Source organism: Bombina bombina, chromosome 3 (assembly GCF_027579735.1).
Source record: "Bombina bombina isolate aBomBom1 chromosome 3, aBomBom1.pri, whole genome shotgun sequence".
Taxonomy (NCBI): Eukaryota; Metazoa; Chordata; class Amphibia; order Anura; family Bombinatoridae; genus Bombina; species Bombina bombina.
Genome location: NC_069501.1, coordinates 629,136,524 through 629,159,023, shown reverse-complemented (window position 1 = coordinate 629,159,023; position 22,500 = coordinate 629,136,524). Strand labels below are relative to the sequence as shown.

The window sequence follows — 22,500 nt, the reverse complement described above, 5'->3', positions numbered from 1 at the left end:
CTGACTGAACTAGAAACAGCTTTATGAAAACACAAATATTAGTTTAATAAAAACAATTAAAACATTGATCTAACATACAAATTCACATTAGGCCTTTGCTTACCTGATAAAAAAAAAAAATTCTGACGGGAAGAGTCCACAGCTGCATTCATTACTTTTGGGAATTCAGAACCTGGCCACCAGGAGGAGGCAAAGAAACCCCAGCCAAAGGCTTAAATACCACCCCCACTTCCCTCAGCCAAGGGAAAAAGGAATAGTAGGAGAAATATAAGGGTGAAAAAGGGGCCAGAAAAATAAAAACTAAAATACGGCCACCCCATATAAAACACGAGCGGGGAGCTGTGGACTCTTCCCGTCGGAAGAAAACATTATCAGGTAAGCATAATTTATGTTTTTCTTCTTAAACGGGAAGAGTCCACAGCTGCATTCATTACTTTTGGGAAAACAATACCCAAGCTATAGGAGGACACTGAATGCAAATAAAGGGCGGGAACAGAAGGTGGCCCCATTGAAGGGCACCACAGCCTGAAATAACCCAACACCAGATAAAAAAAGAAAAAACTAAACACTTAGACACAAGGGGTTAAAAACCTGAAAGGACCAAGTAACTGCCCATCAGTTAAACACCTGCAAGGCCGTCCTAGAGACTACTCAGAATCTCTAGAATCCATTATGCACAAAAAAAAACTCATAGGAACCAAGTCCTGCAAGCTTTCTGATCGCACAGAACTAACCCCCGACCCAAAGGAAGAGAACCTACCCTCGAGGGGGAAAACGGAGGACCCATAAGGTATCCAAAACGACTAAGCAAACCCAAGGTTGCTAAAGACAACCACCCAGGGAATGACTCCCTAGAAGGACAAGGGATCAACTCCACACCTTATGAAAAGGCAACCACAAGAAAGAACCAAGGTCTACCCTCAGCTCCCTGACACACCACCATACGACTTGTGGTGCTTCAAGGAAGCCACAGGCTCCTCACTGTACCATAGTTTAGCAGACACAACCGCTAAAAGTAAACAACATAGGAAGAAATTCATAGGGAGCAGAATAAATTCGGAGCCTGTAGACAAGGATAGAAATAAACTAGCTATCCTATCAGAAAAACACCCAGCTACCTCTGAGCTCCAGCCTCAAGGCTGACCCTACCTAAGCCATTGTGTGATATCAATCCACAGAGAATGTCGAAAAAGATCGACAGCAACTCTCGCCTAGAAGACCATCCAACACCAGCAGCATATGAAATCAGTGGAGGGATGAAACACTGTGAACCCTCCACCGAAAGCAGAAGACGAGATTAGAAAACTCCCACTGCAGGAATCAAACTCCAAGCTTTCAGATACTAGGCAGGGAAGAGATCCCCTAGGCTACCTAGACCTGCATCAACTGGAAGTACACGGTCAAGACCCCAACCCCAACTCCAAGGAAACGGACCAAGCCTAAAAGGGAACGACCCCATGGGGGAACAACTCTGACCATTATCTAAATCTCGCTTGCTATCACAAGCCATGACAGAAATAATACATGCTCGAGTTCCAGAACCCCTACAGTTTCCTCCTAAGAGGGACCACTCTCAAACCAGGGAGATAGACACTAAACTCCAGCGTCCAAGAATCCAGCCCCAGGACCTCTTGAATGCAAGAAGGACAGAACCCCTCAAAACGAGAAGAGAAGGACCCTGGGGCCTCAATGGAAAACTGTATTCAGAAACCTCCCCGAAGGTGGACAAACGCAAAGGAACTGCTTGCACAGCCATAGGTATGGAGAAGAGATGAAAGGACTGAGAAACCAAGTGATAAGAGACCATTTGGCCATACCAACAGCTTAGTAAAAACAGACAAACACAAGCCCACATCAAGGTGCAATAACTGCCCCAGACGACCACTGTCAGATCCCACCGGAAGACAGCAAGCTAACCCTCAGGTAGATACCAGAAGGGACAAGCGGATGTTTCAAAACTAAAGGTTTGAGACCGAACCACCCAAGACCGATCCAGATCCTGACTCTGAACTCTCAGACAAGAGACATGGTCATAAACTAGAACCCCAGAACTCGAGACCGGTCGAAATTTAAACCCCCTGAGGAACTGTCAAGTCACCTCATATGGAGAAGCACCCTGGGCCAGTGCATCCCCATCCGGCACGGGAGACCAAGGATCTCTCGGCCCAGTAGGACCGGAATCCTCCAGCACCGCCAAAACGTGCCTTAGTAGTACACGAAGATGTGTCAGTCTATAATGGAAGGCAAAATGTTCCCCCGCCGGATCGATGGACGACCCCGGCCCCGAGGGAGACGCCCCTGAAGCCTCAGAAACCATCGCTTCCCCAGAAAGTCTAACTGAGTCAGGCGATCTCACGCTTGACTGACCCTGGTTAAAAGAATACGGACAATATCTATAAATAGCCATGCGGAACCACGCTGTAACCTCTGGAGGAAACAGGTCGCCTTCCGGAGGAGTAACGGCCATAGGGACACCTGCTTGTGTAGCAAAAGAAGGTTCTGGAGCATGCGCCTCACGGGACATGGACTCCTCAGGGGGGGGGGGGGAAATAGCTCAACGCACTCTACATTTCCTGATTCGGGGGAAGAGAAAACTCTAGAACGGCAATCGGAACATAACTGATGGGTATGGATAACCCGGGCCATTTCATATTCCTCACAGGACGTATACTCTGAGTCAGAGATGTCAGTCTCTAAAAAATCAGAATCCACCATAACTTGGAGATTGCAAATATGGATTAAAGCTAAACAGCACATTACACCCTCAATGGCTGGGGCACTCACCACCTCCTGTGAACCAGACAACCAACAAACAGATTCTCTCCGTCGTCACTCGGTCAGGGTACGGAAAAGGAATTACAACGTGACCACATCCAAAAGGACTGCGCAGTCTGATAAAACCGTTATGTTCCGAATAGCCATGAGCCCAAGCATCACTACACATTAGCAGACAGATCACATAACAAACATGATTAAAGTCCCCCCTGTTTAATAACCCCCCACAGGAGATATTAACCCTTGATTCCATTTTAAGATAAAGGAGTCCCACTGGGACCCTAACTTATTTCAGTTAACATTACATTCAGATATTGAAATAAAATTAAACGATTTTACCGGAATCCACGCCGTGGAACAGGAACATGGCCCTTCAAGTGTGACAGATAGTAGCATCGCTTCTGACATGGACTTGAGTGAATAAAGGCAGGCATCGAAACTAGTCAACGCCGATTGCCAAGGAGCGGTTAAAGTGAATGTAAATTTTGCTGCTAAAGTGCCTGGTTTTTAAAAATTTACATTTAACTCATGCTGTGAAAAAAAAAAAAAACTTACCTTTTAATCTTGACAGCAGCTCCAGCTTCCTCCACCCGTCGCAAAGCCTCTTCCTGGGTCTAAAATGATGAATCCTGCTTCCTCCAATCACGGCATTGAATCAGACACCGATTCCCCCGGGGGGAAGCCGTGAATGGAGCATGACCTATCCATCATTTCTGACATCAGAAATGGCTTGCAGCAACCAGAGGAAGCTGGAGCTGCTGTCAAGTTTAAAAAAAGGTAAGTATTTCTTCACAATGAGTGAAAACAGAATTTATGCTTACCTGATAAATTACTTTCTCTTGCGGTGTATCCAGTCCACGGCTTCATCCTTTACTTGTGGGATATTCTCATTCCCTACAGGAAGTGGCAAAGACAGCACACAGCAGAGCTGTCCATATAGCTCCCCCTCTAGCTCCACCCCCTAGTCATTCGACCAAAGGTTAGGAAGAAAAAGGAGAAACCATAGGGTGCAGTGGTGACTGTAGTTTAAACCAAAACATTTTTACCTGACTTAAATGCCAGGGCGGGCCGTAGACTGGATACACCGCAAGAGAAAGTAATTTATCAGGTAAGCATAAATTCTGTTTTCTCTTGCAAGGTGTATCCAGTCCACGGCTTCATCCTTTACTTGTGGGATACCAATACCAAAGCTTTAGGACACGGATGAAGGGAGGGAACAAGACAGGTACCTTAAACAGAAGGCACCACTGCTTGCAAAACCTTTCTCCCAAAAATAGCCTCCAAAGAAGCAAAAGTATTGAATTTGTAAAATTTGGCAAAAGTATGCAGTGAAGACCAAGTCGCTGCCTTACAAATCTGTTCAACAGAAGCCTCATTTTTGAAAGCCCATGTGGAAGCCACTGCTCTGGTAGAATGAACAGTAATTCTTTCAGGAGGCTGCTGGCCAGCAGTCTCATAGGCCAAACGGATGATGCTTTTCAGCCAAAAGGAAAGAGGTAGCAGTCGCTTTCTGACCTCTCCTCTTACCAGAATAGATAACAAACAAGGAAGATGTTTGTCTGAAATCCTTAGTTGCTTGTAAATAGAACTTTAAAGCACGAACTACATCAAGATTGTGTAACAGACGTTCCTTCTTTGAAAAAGGATTAGGACACAGAGAAGGAACAACTATTTCCTGGTTAATATTCTTGTTAGAAACAACTTTAGGAAGAAAACCAGGCTTGGTACACAAAACTACCTTATCTGCGTTGAACACCAGGTAAGGTGAATCACACTGTAAGGCAGATAATTCTGAAACTCTTCGAGCAGAAGAGATAGCTACTAAAAACAAAACTTTCCAAGATAACTTAATATCTATGGAATGTAAAGGTTTAAACGGAACCCCTTGAAGAACTGAAAGAACTAGATTTAGACTCCATGGCGGAGCCACGGGTTTATAGACAGGCTTGATTCTGACTAAAGCCTGAGCAAACGCTTGAACGTCTGGTACCTCTGCCAGACGCTTGTGTAAAAGGATAGACAGAGCGGATATTTGTCCTTTTAAGGAACTAGCTGACAAACCTTTCTACAATCCTTCTTGGAGAAAGGACAATATCCTGGGAATCCTAATCTTACTCCATGAGTAACCCTTGGATTCACACCAACAAAGATATTTCCGCCATATCCTATGGTAGATTTTCCTGGTGACAGGCTTTCTAGCCTGAATCAGAGTATCTATAACTGACTCAGAGAACCCACGCTTTGATAGAATTAAGCATTCAATCTCCAAGCAGTCAGACGTAGAGAAACTAGATTTGGATGCTTGAACGGACCCTGTATTAGAAGATCCTGCCTCATTGGCAGTGACCATGGTGGGACAGATGACATGTCCACTAGGTCTGCATACCAAGTCCTGCGTGGCCACACAGGCGCTATCAGAATCACTGAAGTCTTCTCCTGCTTGATTCTGGCGACCAGACGCGGGAGGAGAGGAAACGGTGGAAAAACATAAGCCAGATTGAAGGACCAAGGCGCTGCTAGAGCATCTATCAATACCGACTTGGGGTCCAGGGACCTGGACCCGTAGAGAGGAAGTTTGGCGTTCTGACGGGACGCCATCAGATCCAATTCTGGAGTGCCCCATAGCTGAGTCAGCTGGGCAAATACCTCCGGGTGGAGTTCCCACTCTCCCAGGTGAAAAGTCTGACAACTTAGAAAATCCGCCTCCCAGTTGTCTACTCCTGGGATGTGAATTGCTGAGAGATGGCAGGAGTGATCCTCCGCCCACCTGATTATTTTGGTTACTTCCGTCATCGCTAGGGAACTCTTTGTTCCCCCATGATGATTGACGTAAGCTACAGTCGTGATGTTGTCCGACTGAAATCTGATGAATTTGGCCGCAGCTAGTTGAGGCCATGCCTGAAGAGCGTTGAATATCGCCCTCAGTTCCAGAATGTTTATCGGGAGAAGCGTTTCTTCCCGTGACCATAAGCCCTGAGCTTTCAGGGAGTCCCAGACTGCACCCCAGCTTAACAGACTGGCGTCGGTCATTACAATGACCCACTCTGGCCTGCGGAAACATATTCCCTGAGACAACCACCAGAGAAGAGAATCTCTGGTCTCCTGGTCCAACTGAAATTGAGGAGACAAATCTGCATAATCCCCATTCCACTGTTTGAGCATGCATAGTTGCAGTGGTCTGAGGTGTATCCGAGCAAAAGGGACTATGTCCATTGCCGCTACCATTAATCCGATTGCCTCCATGCACTGAGCTACAGATGGCCGAGGAATGGAATGAAGAACTCGGCAAGTAGTTAAAAGTTTCAACTTTCTGACCTCCGTCAGAAATATTTTCATTTCTACTGAATCTATTAGTGTTCCTAGGAAGGGAACCCTTGTGAGTGGGGACAGAGAACTCTTTTTGACGTTCACCTTCCACCCGTGAGACCTCAGAAAGGCCAATACAATCTCCGTGTGAGCCTTGGCTCTGTGAAAGGACGGCGCCTGAATTAAGATGTCGTCCAAATAAGGCGCCACTGCTATGCCCCGCGGTCTTAGAACCGCCAGAAGGGACCTTAGCACCTTTGTGAAAATTCTGGGAGCAGTGACTAAACCGAATGGAAGAGCCACGAACTGGTAATGCTTGTCTAGGAAAGCGAACCTGAGGAACGGATGATGATCTTTGTGGATAGGGATATGCAGGTACGCATCCTTTAGATCCACGGTAGTCATATATTGACCTTCCTGGATCATAGGTAAGATTGTCCGAATGGTCTACATCTTGAATGATGGGACTCTGAGGAATCTGTTTAGAATTTTTAGATCCAGGATTGGTCTGAAAGTTCCTTCTTTTTTGGGAACCACAAACAGGTTTGAGTAAAAACCCAGACCTTGTTCTGCAATTGGAACTGGGTATATCACTCTCATCGTATGTAGATCTTCTACACAGCGTAAGAACGCCTCTTTCTTTGTCTGGTCTGTAGACAGACGAGAAATGTGGAACCTTCCCCTTGGAGGGGAGTCCTTGAATTCTAGAAGATATCCCTGGGTAACAATCTCTAATGCCCAGGGATCGTGAACATCTCTTGCCCAGGCCTGAGCGAAGAGAGAGAGTCTGCCCCCTACTAGATCCGGTCCCGGATCGGGGGCTACCCCTTCATGCTGTCTTGGTAGCAGCTGCAGGCTTTTTGGCCTGTTTACCCTTGCTCCAGCCCTGGTAAGGCTTCCAGGTTGCCTTGGGCTGTGAAGCGTTACCCTCTTGCTTTGCAGCTGTAGAGGCTGAAGCCGGACCGCTCCTGAAGTTACAAAAGGAACGAAAATTAGCTTTGTTTCTAGCCTTAAAGGGCTTGTCCTGAGGGAGAGCATGGCCCTTTCCCCCGGTGATTTCTGAAATAATCTCTTTCAATTCTGGCCCGAAAAGGGTCTTTCCCTTGAAAGGGATATTTAATCATTTGGATTTTGACGACACATCGGCCGACCATGACTTGAGCCAAAGCGCTCTGCGAAACCTGAATTTTTTGCCGCTAACTTAGCTAATTGCAAGGCGGCATCTGTGATAAAAGAATTAGCCAGCTTTAGAGCCTTAATTCTATCCATAATTTCGTCATATGAGGTCTCCGTCTGGAGCGACTCCTCCAGCGCCTCAAACCAGAAAGCCGCTGCAGTAGTTACAGGAATAATGCAGGCAATAAGTTGGAGAAGGAAACCTTGTTGAACAAAAATTTTCTTAAGTAAAGCTTCTAATTTTTTATCCATAGGATCGTTAAAAGCACAACTGTCTTCAATTGGTATGGTTGTGCGCTTAGCAAGTGAAGAAACAGCCCCCTCTACCTTAGGGACCGTCTGCCACAAGTCCCGCCTGGGGTCAGTTATGGGGAACATTTTCTTAAAAATAGGGGGGGGGGGACAAAAGGGACACCTGGTCTATCCCACTCCCTAGTAACAATAGCCGCAACCCTTTTAGGGATCGGAAACGCATCAGTGTATACAGGGACCTCTAGGTACTTGTCCATTTTACACAATTTCTCTGGGACCACCATAGGATCACAATCATCCAGAGTGGCTAATACCTCCCTGAGCAATACGCGGAGGTGTTCCAGTTTAAATTTAAACGCTAACGAATCTGACTCTGCCTGATGAGAAACCTTCCCTGAGTCGGAAATTTCTCCCTCAGACATCAAATCCCTCACCCCCACTTCGGGGGTAGATAAGGCTACCAAAGCTTCAGACTGCTCATAATCTGTTCTTAAAACAGAGCTATCGCGCTTTGCAGGAAAAACTGGCAGTTTGGATAGAAAGGCCGCAAGGGAATTATCCATGACTGTCGCTAGTTGTTGCAATGTAATAGGGGCAGACGCACTAGAGGTACTAGGCATCGCTTGAGCGGGCGTAACTGGTTGCGACACATGGGGAGAGGTAGGCGGACTATCCTCATTACCTTCAGTCTGAGAATCATCTAGGGCCACACTTTTAAGTGCAACAATATGATCTTTAAAGTGTATAGACATTAGTACAATTGGGACACATTCTGAGAGGGGGTTCCACCATGGCTTCTAAACACATTGAACAAGGATTTTCCTTAGTGTCAGACATGTTTAACAGACTAGTAGCATACACAAGCAGGCTTGGAAAACACTTTAATCAAATAAACACAATTTGAAAAAACGTTACTGTGCCTTTAAGAAATAAAAAGAGCACACAATTTTACAAAACAGTGAAAAATGCACCAATCCTTTTGAAATTTTCACAGTATGTACCTAAGGCTTTAATATGATTGCACAGCAAGTTTCAGAACGATTAACCCCTTAATGCCCAAACCGGAGCAGCCTAAAGCCAACAACCGGTTAATTAACTACAGCACCTTGCCACAGCTTACTGCTGTGGCCCTACCTGCCCTTAGGGATCAGTTTTGGGGGAATAAAGCTTCTTCTAGGCCCTCAATCAGCAGCTGGACCCTCCATGTGAAGCAGCATGAAACAGTCTTTCAATTCTAACTGCGCATCTGAGGCGCAAAATCAGGCCCCTCCCACTCCACTCCGGAGTTGTGAGGCCTACAAAAATCACTTCTAAGTGACTAAATTTATGCCATGTGGATAATAACCCCAGTAAAACACTCCAAAGTGCTTAAAAATGTGTCTCCAACGAGTATTTCTTAAATAAATAATCAATTGCCCTGCATTAGTGTCAACCAGCCTATTTAGCCCTGTCATGTAAGCATTCAATTCTATACTAAGTCTCAGAACATAGCTTACCCTCCCCCCACATGGGGATCTTGTCAGTCTTCTAGCATTATCTCAGTCTTGTCTAGAAATAAATGACTAAACATACCTCATTGCAGTCAAGCCTGCAAACTGTTCCCCCAAACTGAAGTTTTCTGGTACTCCTCAGTCCTGTGTGGGAACAGCAGTGGATTTTAGTTACAACATGCTAAAATTATTTTCCTCTCAGCAGAATTCTTTATCACTTTTCTGCTAGAGAGTAAATAGTACAAACCGGTAACATTTAAAAATAAACTCTTGATTGAAGATATAAAACTACAAATCTAACACCACATTCACTTTACCCTCCCGTAGAGAGACCCTAGTGCTTAGAGCCGGCAAAGAGAATGACTGGGGGGTGGAGCTAGAGGGGGAGCTATATGGACAGCTCTGCTGTGTGCTCTCTTTGCCACTTCCTGTAGGGAATGAGAATATCCCACAAGTAAAGGATGAAGCCGTGGACTGGATACTCCTTGCAAGAGAAATGTAAATTTTTATGAATTAAAGTGCCGCTGTTTTTAATCAGATTTTTAAAAACCGGGCACTTTAGCATAAAAATTTACATTCACTTTTAACATGAGTCGGGATGGTTTCACAGAGACGACACTCCCTGCATCTCCGGACTCTAACCTTCACCCATGCACTGCGAGGCTGACACGATTACTTAAATCTCTAGTCCCATTTTGAAGAGTATTACCATCCATAAGAGACTATCTTCAATCTTCTGATACTTCTCTGCCAACCTCCTGTGACAAAAGGCAAAGAATGACTGGGGGATGAGGGAAATGGGGGAGGTATTTAAGCCTTTGGCTGGAGTTTCTTTGCCTCCTCCTGGTGGCCAGATTCTAAATTCCCAAAAGTAATGAATGCAGCTGTGGACTCTTCCGTTTAAGAAGAAAATAAAACTATAAATCTTCATACTCACCTCACTACCTGCCCACTTGACCCTATCTCCTTCAAATCTAACCCCCCCTCTGTCTCCCACCCTCACTCCGGCTCTTACTCACATATTCAACCTATCCCTTTCTACCGGCTCATTCCCTGCCTCTTTCAAACATGCAAAGGTCACCCCCATCCTCAAAAAACCCTTCCTTGACCCTAACTCCCCTGCAAACTACCGCCCCATATCACTGCTCCCGTTAGCTTCAAAGTTACTTGATAAACTAGTTTTCAATCGCCTAACCCAATTCCTGTCCTCCAACTCATTGCTCGACCCCCTGCAATCTGGCTTCCGTCCCCAAGACTGCCCTCACCAAGGTTACTAACAATCTCCTTTCTGCTAAAAACAAAGGCTACTACTCTATACTCATCTTACTGGACTTCTCTGCTGCCTTCAACACTGTTGACCATCCCCTTCTCCTAAAGACTCTCAGCTCTCTTGGGGTCTGTGGCACTGCCCTCTCCTGGATTCCCTCTTATCTCTCTAACAGATCCTTCTCTGTCTCTTCTGCTGGTGACTCCTCCTCTCTTTTGCCTCTGTCTGTTGGAGAACCTCAAGGCTCTGTCCTGGGTCCTCTTCTCTTCTCTATTTACACTTCTTCACTGGGTAAATTTATCAACAGATATGGCTTCAGCTATCATCTCTATGCTGACGATACCCAGATCTACCTTTCCACCCCCGCACTCTCTCCTTCTGTCAATTCTCACATCAGCGACTGCTTATCTGGCATTTCCTCCTGGATGGCCTCTCACCACCTAAGTATAAACATGTCCAAGACCAAACTACTTCTAATTCCCCCCTCTAACTCTACTCCAGTTTCTAATTTTTCCATCACTGTTGGCGGCACCACTATCTCCCCATCACCCCAAGTCCGCTGCCTTGGAGTCACGCTTGACTCAAATCTGTCCTTCATTTCCCACATCCAATTGCTCTCCTCATCCTGCCGCAACCACCTACGCAATATCTCCAAAATTAGTCTGTTTCTAAGTGCTGAAACTACTAAACAGCTAATCCACTCCCTGGTAATTTCCCGACTTGACTACTGTAACAACTTACTAACTGGCCTCCCACTCTCTCGCCTCTCACCCCTCCAATCCATTCTAAATGCATCTGCCAGACTAATCCACCTCTCTCGACGCTCTGTTTCTGCTGCACCTCTCTGAGTCCCTTCACTGGCTCCCCATTCAAAACTCAAAAGTTAAATTAAAAAAAAAAAAGTTAACACAACCTTTAGTTACAAAGGAGAGATATGATATTCTGGGTTGGGGCCGGTATACTGGTACATTAGTAGTGCTTGTAGTCTATATATGCATTTATTAGTATATTGTGCATTGAGATACAGAGAAATGTTCTCCACTATTGTATGTTCAAATATTGTATACATAACTTGATGACATGTCTGAGTTATACTTGTCTAAATCTAAATGTATGCAAATTTAATTTCTTTGCCCCTAACCTCTCCTCCTTTAAACGTTCCCTAAAGACCTCTCTGTTCAGGGAAGCTTATCACCCGACTTATTAACATACTAACTTCACTTAACTAACAGCTGCCCTCTATCTCCTCACTAATATTCTCAACTTTGCAGTCCCCATCTCCTGTTTCCCATCCAGATTGTAAGTTCCCACGGGAATAGGGCCCTCAATTCCCCCTGTTTTTTTGTCTGTTCGTATTGTTTCTCCATTGTACCGTTATCCTTGTACCCATGGGCAGTGCTGCGGAATCTGTTGGCGCTTTATAAATAATAATAATAATACAAAGTCCGTGTTGCAAAGAAATCCACTTTTAGTTCATAAATGTGTTAATCTCCCTGAAAAAATAAGGAGACTATGTCTTGACCCCTCCCCAGCAACCATAGTGACTAGAAAAGTATCTCACCACCAAGTGTGAAAAACAAAAGTGCGGTCTGGTGGAAAGACAGTCTTACCAGCTTACAGTGAGAGTAATCACATAGTTGGTCGACTACAGAAACTTCATAGGGGAAAACAGAGGTATCTATACTAAAAACATCACCACAGGAACCTCTAGTGTAAGTAAGCATTACGAACAATTTCTGTGGGCGTGCTGGTGACAGTCTCCATAATTTTGCAGGGAGATTAACACACTTTGGATTTGGTCCGCTTGAATTCATTAACTAAAAGTAGATTTATTTGCAAGACAGACTTTTGTATGAAGATCTATGTTTTTATTTGTACCATGAATTGTTCAGTGTGAATATGTATGCAAGATTGATGTTTAATCAATTATTTTTATAAAAAATAATATTCATTATGTTTTCATAAAGCGGTTTCCATTTTAGTCAGATATTACCCAGATCAAGCGACATTTGATGCAGTGCAGCTGTTTTGATTCTTTTCTAGTGTGGTATTGAATTAATTAATTTGTATTTTAGAGATTTTATGCAGACTGAGATGATCTGCTTATTTACAGCTTTCTGTGTATCTAACAAGAGAGCAGGGTCCATTTAACTGTTACCCCATTAGAGAGTTCCAGAGGACAGGAGCAGCACACAAGAAGTCTTGGAGGCGGGAGAGGGAGATAGAGATAATAGGAGTAGGGTCGGAAAGTATTTGGAGATGAGAGGAAATATAGTTGGGAGTGAGGCTGTTGAGTGTTTTATAGGTTAGAGTTAATACTTTGAATTGTATTCTGGAGTGTATGGGGAGCCAGTGTAGAGACTGGCAGAGCGGAGCAGCTGATGTGGATCAGTGACTTAAGTGGATGAGTATAGATCACTTGTTTTCAAACCTGTCCTCAGGTCTCCCTAACAGGCCACATTTTGAGGAAATCTGAACTGGAGAACAGGTGAAATAATCAGCTGATTTGTAAACATGGTTATTTTACCTGCTCTCATCCAAGGTAATCCTGAAAACCTGGCCTGTTGGGGAGGCCCGAGGACCAGTGGTCGAGCAGAAGCATTCATTATAGATTGGAGGGGAAGAGGAGGTGTTTGGGAAATAGATTGCAGTAGTCAATGCATGACAGAATGAGGGAATTAATTAGTATTTTTTTAGTTTCTTGGGTAAGGAAAGGATGAATTCTGGAAATGTTGCGTAGGTGTGAATGGCAGGATTTGGTGAGCACTTGTGTATGTGGAGTGAATGTGAGTTCAGAGTCCAGTGTGACCCCAAGACAGTGGGTGAGGTGCTGATAATAGAGACTCCAACCGTAAGAGAAATGTCAGGTGTTGGATGTCTTGCAGAGGGGGTTATAAGAATCAGCCCAGATTCAGATAGATTGAGTTGGAGGTAGAGTGAGGACATCCAAGAAGAAATTGCAGAGAGACAATTTGTGATCTGGTTGAATAAAAGATGGAGTTAGAAAGATAGGAAAGAGAGATTTGGGTATCATCAGCAAATAAATGGTACTGGAACCCAAAGGAGGATATACAGTTTTCCTAAGGATGGTGTATAGAGAGAGAAAAGCAAGGGACCAATGACAGAGCTTTGCGATACTCCAACTGTGAGAGGTAAAGAAACATTTGATATGCTGTTAAAGGAAACTGAAAACGAGTGCTTTGAAGGATGAGGCAAACCAGGAGAGGGCTATGTCTCGGATGTCAAATGAATGTAGGATTTGTAAGAGGAAAGGATGGACAACTTTGTCGAAAGCAGCACATAGATTCAGAAGAATTGTAAGTAGTAGTGTCCCTTTGCCTTAGCTAATAGCAGATAATTTGTTTGAGTGTTTAGGGCGGAAATCAGACTGTAGTGGATAAAAGTAAGGATAGTTTGAGAGAAATTGGGTTGCGTGCCCCACAAGCTGGACACTAAATGGGGCACGCAACGATTGGATGAAGCTGGATTTATCATCGATCAGCTAAATAAAGTATGAGATGCGGGTGGAGGAATGGCAAGATCGCTAAATGGTAATTATTTTACAAATGAAAAGTCTTTAAAAAAAGATGTAATTAATTAAATTGCCCCTGTTTTTAATATTAATTTAATATACTGGGCAGTAAATCATTAAACTTTACAATCACAATGTTTACATGACTGTCCCTTTAAGTAAATGATTCTTACACAACCAGCAATCCACAGGTGTATGTTTTACTGCCCCATGTCTGCATTTACTTTAACTGAAAGAGTAGATACTGTCTCTATTAAATAAAAACTGCACCCAAAGATTACCTACTGCTAAAATCACAAAAAAACAAATACTTAACTGTGAGAGATCAATAAAATCTCTTGATTAGAGCCTACTGGCCCTGGGACCGAAGGTCAGGAATATAGCAACCAGGGGAAGGGGTGGCTAGGTGTGACATGGAGGGTAGGTAACTGTTAAGAGGTTGTGAAACCAGTACTTTGAAATAAAGTTAAACCATTTATTGGCAGTGGCAAGAACTCTGCTATAAAAAAAGGACCTGCTACTACACAAAATAATTATTACATTATTTATAATCAAAAAGAAAAAATGTTTATTAACCCATTAAGAACCAGGCATTTCAGACAAAAACCATCACCAAAAGACCAGAGCATTTTTCCCATCACTACATTTAAACAGAAATAGAGCTATATATTTTTTTAAGTAGACAACCAAAAGTATTGATCTAGGCCCATTTTGGAATATTTTATGCCACCATTTCATCGCCAAATGCGATCAAATTTTTTTTTAAAAAAAAAGTTAACTTTTTCACAATTTTCGGTTTCTCACTGAAATAATTTACAAACAGCTTGTGCAGTCATGGCACAAATGGTTATCTGGGATCCCCTTTGTTCAGAAATAGCAGACATATGTGGCTTTAACATTGCTTTTTGGTAATTAGAAGGCAGCTAAATGCTGCTGCGCACCACAAGTGTATTATGCCCAGCAGTGAATGGGGTTAATTAGGTAGCATGTAGTGTTAATTTTAGCTTTAGTGTAGCCTCCCACCTGACACATCCCACCCCCTGATCCCTCTCAAACAGCTCTCTTCCCTCCCCCACCCCCCAAAGATCACCCCCATCTTAAGTACTGGCAGAAAGTCTGCCAGTGTAAAAATAAAAAGGGTTGTTTTTTTATTGTATATTTTCTGCAGAGTAGTATCCCCCTTACCTCCCTGATGCCCCCCAAACAGCTCTCTAACCCTCCCCCTCTACCTATTTGACACCATCTTAGGTACTGGCAGCTGTCTGCCAGTACCCAGTTTGCTGCAAATTATGCATTTTTTTTTTTAAAAAAAAAACTAATGTAAAATAATGATTTCTTACAGGGTAAGGCGCTGGTCGTTAAGGGGTTAAAGTTACAAAATTTGGATAATAAAGAGCATTTAGCCACCAATCAGCAAGCGCTACCCAGGTGCTGAACCAATAATGGGCCGGCTCCTAAGTTTACATTCCTGCTTTTCAAATAAAGATACCAAGTGAATGAAGAAAAGGAAATTTATGCTTACCTGATAAATTGATTTCTTCTACGATACGACGAGTCCACGGATTCATCCTTTACTTGTGGGATATTATCCTCCTGCTAACAGGAAGTGGCAAAGAGCACCACAGCAGAGCTGTCTATATAGCTCCTCCCTTGACTCCACCCCCCAGTCATTCGACCAAAGGTATAGGAAGAAAAAGGAGAAACTAAAAGGTGCAGAGGTGACTGAAGTTTTAAACACAAAAATATAATCTGTCTTAAATTGACAGGGAGGGCCGTGGACTCGTCCTATCGTAGAAGAAATCAATTTATCAGGTAAGCATACATTTCCTTTTCTTCTACAAGATACGACGAGTCCATGGATTCATCCTTTACTTGTGGGATACAATACCAAAGCTACAGGACACGGATGAACGGGAGGGACAAGACAGATGGTTAAAACAGAAGGCACCACTGCTTGAAGAACTTTTCTCCCAAAAATAGCCTCAGAAGAAGCTAAAGTATCAAATTTGTAAAATTTGGAAAAGGTATGAAGGGAAGACCAAGTCGCAGCCTTACAAATCTGTTCAACAGAAGCATCGTTTTTAGAAGCCCATGTGGAAACCACCGCTCTAGTAGAATGAGCTGTAATTTTTTCAGGAGGCTGCTGTCCAGCAGTCTCGTATGCCAAACGGATGATGCTCTTCAGCCAAAAAGAAAGAGAGAGGTAGCCGTAGCTTTTTGACCCCTACGCTTTCCAGAATAGACAACAAATAAAGATGTTTGACGGAAATCCTTGGTCGCTTGCAAGTAAAACTTCAAGGTACGAACCACGTCCAAGTTATGTAACAGACGCTCCGTCTTAGAAGAAGGGTTAGGACATAGAGAAGGAACAACAATTTCCTGATTAATATTCTTATTTGAAACAACCTTAGGAAGGAATCCAGGTTAAGTGCGCAAAACCACCTTATCAGAATGGAATATAAGATAAGGCGAGTCGCAATGTAACGCAGAAAGCTCAGAAACTCTTCGAGCAGAAGAGATAGCAACTAAAAACAGAACTTTCCAAGACAGAAGTTTAATATCTATGGAATGCATGGGTTCAAACGGAACCCCTTGAAGAACATTTAGAACTAAATTCAAACTCCATGGCGGAGCAACAGGTTTAAACACAGGCTTGATTCTAACTAAAGCATGACAAAACGACTGAACGTCTGGGACATCTGCCAGACGCTTGTGTAGTAAGATTGACAAAGCAGAAATCTGTCCCTTTAAGGAACTAGCTGATAACCCCTTCTCCAATCCTTCTTGGAGAAAGGACAAAATCCTAGGAATATTCATCTTACTCCATGAGTAGCCTTTGGATTCGCACCAATAAAGATATTTACGCCATATCTTATGGTAAATTTTCCTAGTGACAGGCTTTCAAGTCTGAATCAAGGTATCAATGACCGACTCAAGAGAATCCCCGCTTAGATAAAATCAAGCGTTCAATCTCCAGGCAGTCAGTTGCAGAGAAAATAGATTTGGATGTTGGAACGGACCCTGAATGAGAAGGTCCTGTCTCAGTGGCAGTTTCCATGGTGGCAGAGATGACATTTCTACCAGATCTGCATACCAAGTCCTGCGTGGCCACTATCAAGATTACCGAAGCCCTCTCCCGCTTGATTCTTGCAATCAGACGAGGCAGGAGAGGAAATGGTGGAAACACATATGCCAGGTTGAACGACCAAGGTACTGCTAGAGCATCTATCAGTACCGCTTGAGGATCCCTTGATCTGGACCCGTAACAAGGAAGTTTAACATTCTGACGAGATGCCATCAGATCCAATTCCGGTGTGCCCCATTGATGGATCAATGCCGCAAACACCTCCGGATGGAGCTCCCACTCCCCCGGATGAAAAGTCTGACGACTTAGAAAATCCGCTTCCCAGTTCTCCACTCCTGGGATATATATTGCTGATAGATGGCAAGAGTGAGTCTCTGCCCATCAAATTATTTTGGAAACCTCTATCATCGCTAGAGAACTCTTTGTTCCCCCCTTGATGATTGATATATTCTACAGTCGTGATATTGTCCGACTGGAATCTTATGAATTTGGCCCGAAACCAGCTGAGGCCACGCTTGAAGCACGTTGAATAGCGCTCAGTTCCAGGATATTTATTGGTAGTAGGGACTCCTCCTAAGTCCAAACACCCTGAGCCTTCAGGGAATTCCAGACTGCACCCCAGCCCAAGAGGCTGGCGTCCATCGTCACTATGACCCATGCTGGCCTGCGGAAGCACATTCCCTGGGACAGATGATCCTGTGACAACCACCAATGAAGAGAGTCTCTGGTCTCTAGATCCCGATTTATCCGAAGAGATAAATCCGAATAATCCCCATTCCACTGTCTGAGCATGCACAGCTGCAGTGGTCTGAGGTGTAAGCGAGCAAACGGAACTATGTCCATTGCCGCTACCATTAACCCAATGACGTCCATACACTGCGCCACTGATGGCCGAGGAATAGAATGAAGTGCTCGGAAAGTAGTTAAGATCTTTGATTTTCTGACCTCAGTCAGAAAAATTTTCATGTCTACCGAGTCTATCAGAGTTCCTAGGAATGGAACTCTTGTCAGAGGAACAAGTGAACTCTTTTTTTATGTTCACCTTCCACCCGTGAGTTCTTAGAAAAGCCAACACGATGTCCGTGTGAGATCTGGCTAGATGGTAAGTTGACACCTGAATCAAAATATCGTCCAGATAGGGCACCACTGCTATGCCCCGCGGCCTTAGAACTGCCAGAAGGGACCCTAGCACCTTTGTGAAGATTCTGGGAGCTGTGGCCAACCCAAAAGGAAGGGCCACAAACTGGTAATGTTTGTCCAGGAAGGCGAATCTGAGGAACTGGTGATGATCTTTGTGGATAGGAATGTGAAGATACGCATCCTTCAAATCCACGGTGGTCATATATTGACCCTCCTGGATCATTGGTAAAATTGTTTGTATGGTCTCCATCTTGAACGATGGGACTTTGAGAAATTTGTTTAGACTTTTGAGATCTAAAAATCGGTCTGAAGGTTCCCTCTTTTTTGGGAACCACGAACAGATTGGAGTAAAACCCCTGCCCTTGTTCTAATTTTGGAACTGGGCAGATTACACCCATGGTATATAGGTCTTCTACACAGTGTAAGAATGCCTCTCTTTTTGTCTGGTCTACGACAAACGTGAAAGATGAAATCACCCTCTTGGGAGAGAATCCTTGAATTCTAGACAATACCCCTGGGTCACAATTTCTAATGTCCAGGAATCCTGAACGTCTCTTGCCCAAGCCTGAGCGAAGAGAGAAAGTCTGCCCCCTACTAGATCCGGTCCTGGATCGGGGGCTGCCCCTTCATGCTGTCTTGGTAGCAGCAGCGGGCTTCTTGGCCTGTTTACCTTTATTCCAGGTCTGGTTAGGTCTCCAGACTGACTTGGATTGAGTAAAGTTCCCCTCCTGCTTGGTGGCGGAGGAGGAAGTAGAGGGACCACCTTTAAAGTTTCGAAAGGAACGAAAATTATTCTGTTTGGCACTCATTTTAACCATCTTGTCCTGAGGAAGGGCATGACCTTTACCTCCAGTAATGTCAGAAATGATCTCCTTTAGTTCAGGCCCGAATATGGTCTTACCCTTAAAGGGAATAGCTATTAGATGACACATCAGCAGACCAAGACTTAAGCCATAACGCTCTGCGCGCTAAAATGGCAAAGCCTGCATTCTTTGCCACTAATTTAGCCATTTGGAAAGCGGCATCTGTAAAAAAAGAATTAGCTAGCTTGAGAGCCTTAATTCTATCCAAAATATCATCTAATGGGGTCTCAACCTTAAGAGACTCCTCTAGAGCCTCAAACCAAAAAGCTGCTGCAGTAGTTACTGGAACAATGCACGCTATAGGTTGTAGAAGAAAACCCTGATGAATAAACAATTTCTTTAGAAGACCCTCTAATTTTGTATCCATAGGATCTTTGAAAGCACAACTGTCCTCAATAGGTATAGTTGTACGCTTAGCCAGGGTAGAAATAGCTCCCTCCACCTTAGGGACGGTCTGCCACGAATCCCGAATGGTGTCAGATATGGGAAACATTTTCTTAAAAGTAGGAGGGGGAGAGAACGAAATGCCTGGTCTATCCCATTCCTTAGTAACAATGTCCGAAATTCTTCTAGGGACTGGAAAAACATTAGTGTAAGTAGGGACCTCTAGATATTTATCCATTTTACACAATTTCTCTGGTGGGATGACAATAGGGTCACAATCATCCAGAGTCGCTAAGACCTCCCTGAGTAACAAGCGGAGGTGTTCAAGCTTAAACTTAAAGGCCATCACATCTGAGTCTGTGTGAGGAAACATCTTTCCTGAATCAGAAAGCTCTCCCTCAGACAGCAATTCCCCCACCCACAAATCAGAACACTGTAAGGGTACATCAGAGATGGCCAATAAAGCATCAGAGGGCTCAGCATTTACTCTAATACCTGACCTGCTGCGCTTACCCTGTAAACCTGGCAGTTTAGATAATACTTCTGTAAGGGTAGTAGACATAACTGCAGCCATATCTTGCAGGGTGAAAGAATTAGACGCGCTAGAAGTACTAGGCGTCGCTTGGGCGGGTGTTAAAGGTTGTGACACTTGGGGAGAAGTAGATGGCATAACCTGATTCTCTTCTGACTGAGAATCATCCTGAGACATACTTTTATCAGCTAAAATATGCCCCCGAAGAGGAATCACATCATTATTGTATAAACTCTTATTGAAAGCGACCTCCCCAAAACCTCACAATTTCACTAAAGCTTGGGAAAGGGAATTGGGTTTGAAATTCGACTCCAAAGAGTGGTCAGATATCTTAAAAAATACTGCACATTCTGCACATTCTACTCAAGGCCTAGAAACCAATTAAAAAAGTATGCTAAGGTGGTACCTCACTCCACATAGGCTTAAACACGTTTCCACAAGCCTCTGATAGATGTTGGAGATGTAACCGGGAGGTGGGGGACTTGGGTCACGTGTGGTCGTCTTGCCGCAAAATTCAAGATTTCTGGAAATTAATTCTGCAGGAGGTTAACAAGGTGATATCCTGCAACCTATTACGGTCACCTAAAATATGTCTATTTAATATTTATAATGATGTACAATGTGCAATAAAAAGAAACCTAATGCAGATAATGATTAACGCAGCCAAAATGTTGATTGCCACACTCTGGAAATCCAATGCAATCCCCTCAATAGAATCTTGGAGAGACAAAGTCCACAATTTATTAAAGCTGGAAAGATACTATTTCCTTAAAAGCAATCGTCTACAATTATATACAGATATTTTATTTTTTTGGGACTCATACAAAGGTCTAATCAATCAGGAGTAGTAATATAGGACGATATAAGTTGGTATTTTCTGGATATCCAGTCGAGATAAAAGTGTAGCATACCCAATAATATTAGTAATTGTACCTACATAGAACATAAGTAAAAGACCATTTTAAGGCCTTAGAAATCACGGATGACAATCATTGCCAGTTTTTAGGTTTTTAGTTACTTTTAGTTAATGTTATAGTTTGTTTGTTAGATAATTTAGTCATATGACATGTCATACTTGTACAGTGTGCTCTCTCATGAACATTTACTCCTATTTTATGAAAGCTTAATTTGGAATGGAGACTGTGTATAGCATAATGATACCTTATTGTATTCTGATACTGACTGTATGATATAATGTATATGGCGAATGACATGTTGAACTACGATTGTTTACTGAAAATTTTCAATAAAGAAATAAAAAAATAAAAAAAATAAAAAATATGTTCTTTGCAATGTAAGGCCCTTTCAGTACATGGACACATTTGAAGTGGGGGTTCCACAATGGCTTCTAAACACATGGAACATTGGCTTTCCTCAATGTCAGACATGTTAAAACAGGCTAGTAATGACCACAAACAGGCTTGAAACACTTTATTTTGTGAACAAAGCGTACAAATTTTCAAAACTGCTCTAAAATGATAAAATGATCCCAATTTTAGTATATATGTGTCTTATCTTGCCAGCTAAGATTGCAACACAAGAAAAAGATACTTAACCCTTAAAGGACCAGTCAACACAGTAGATTTGCATAATCAACAAATGCAAGATAACAAGACAATGCAATAGCACTAAGTTTGAACTTCAAATGAGTAGTAGATTTTTTTTCTGACAATTTTAAAAGTTATGTCTTTTTCCACTCCCCCTGTACCATGTGACAGCCATCAGCCAATCACAAATGCATACACGTACCATGTGACAGCCATCAGCCATTCACAAATGCATATACACTTATTCTTGCACATGCTCAGTAAGACTTGGTGACTCAAAAAGTTTAAATATAAAAATACTGTGCACATTTTTTTTAATGGAAGTAAATTGGAAAGTTGTTTAAAATGGCATGCTCTATCTGAATAATGAAAGTTTAATTTTGATTGAGTGTCCCTTTAATGGACAAAAACGTTGTTCAAAAAAACGTTATGAATTTAACCAAATAACCCCCTGCCCCTTGCCACAGCTCTGCTGTGGCGCCTACCTGCCCTCAGGGGTCTGTAAAATCACTCTAACACTTTGATTAGGCCAAAAATTTTCTTTGAGGCCCACCAGAGCTTGCTGCTTGCATGGGGAATTCAACTGCGGCGTGAAATTAGGTCCCGCCCATCTACATCGATGTCTCACTGCCTTGCAAAAACCGCTATGAAGCGGTCTAAAACCTAGCCATGTGGGTTTCCATATACCCAGGTCTAAAAGAAAGCCATGTGCACCCTCCATTGCCATCAAAAATAAAAACGTTTGCTGCACACACAAAAAACGTTAATTGTCCTCCAAACATAAAATCGTTTGCCCAACAAACATTATATCATCAGTGTCAACCATTTTTTCAGCCCAACATGCAGGTCCCAGTAATACCCTTCTCTTTCACATTAGGATTACTGCTTACCCCTTCCCTTATGGTAATACTGTCAGCCAGTTCTGAAATAACAGTCTCTCCAGAAAAAAAATGACTAAACATACCTCAATGCTTGTAGCATGAAAAACGTTCCTCACACTGAAGTTTCTTAAGTACTCCTCAGCCATTCTGTGGGAACTACTCTGGATCTTAGTGACAACTGCTAAGATCATCAGTCTCCAGGCAGAAATCTTCATCCATCTGCTGCCTGGGAAAAAATATCACTCACTGGTACCATTTAAAATAAAAAAG

The 22,500-nt window shown here is 43.2% G+C and overlaps 1 protein-coding gene across 3 annotated transcripts in view; it reads right to left on the bottom strand.

Annotated features, from left to right (window-relative positions):
- TRIT1 (tRNA isopentenyltransferase 1) overlaps positions 1-22,500 on the bottom strand; it is a 106,716-nt gene that overhangs the window by 53,366 nt on the left and 30,850 nt on the right. The window lies entirely within an intron of this gene.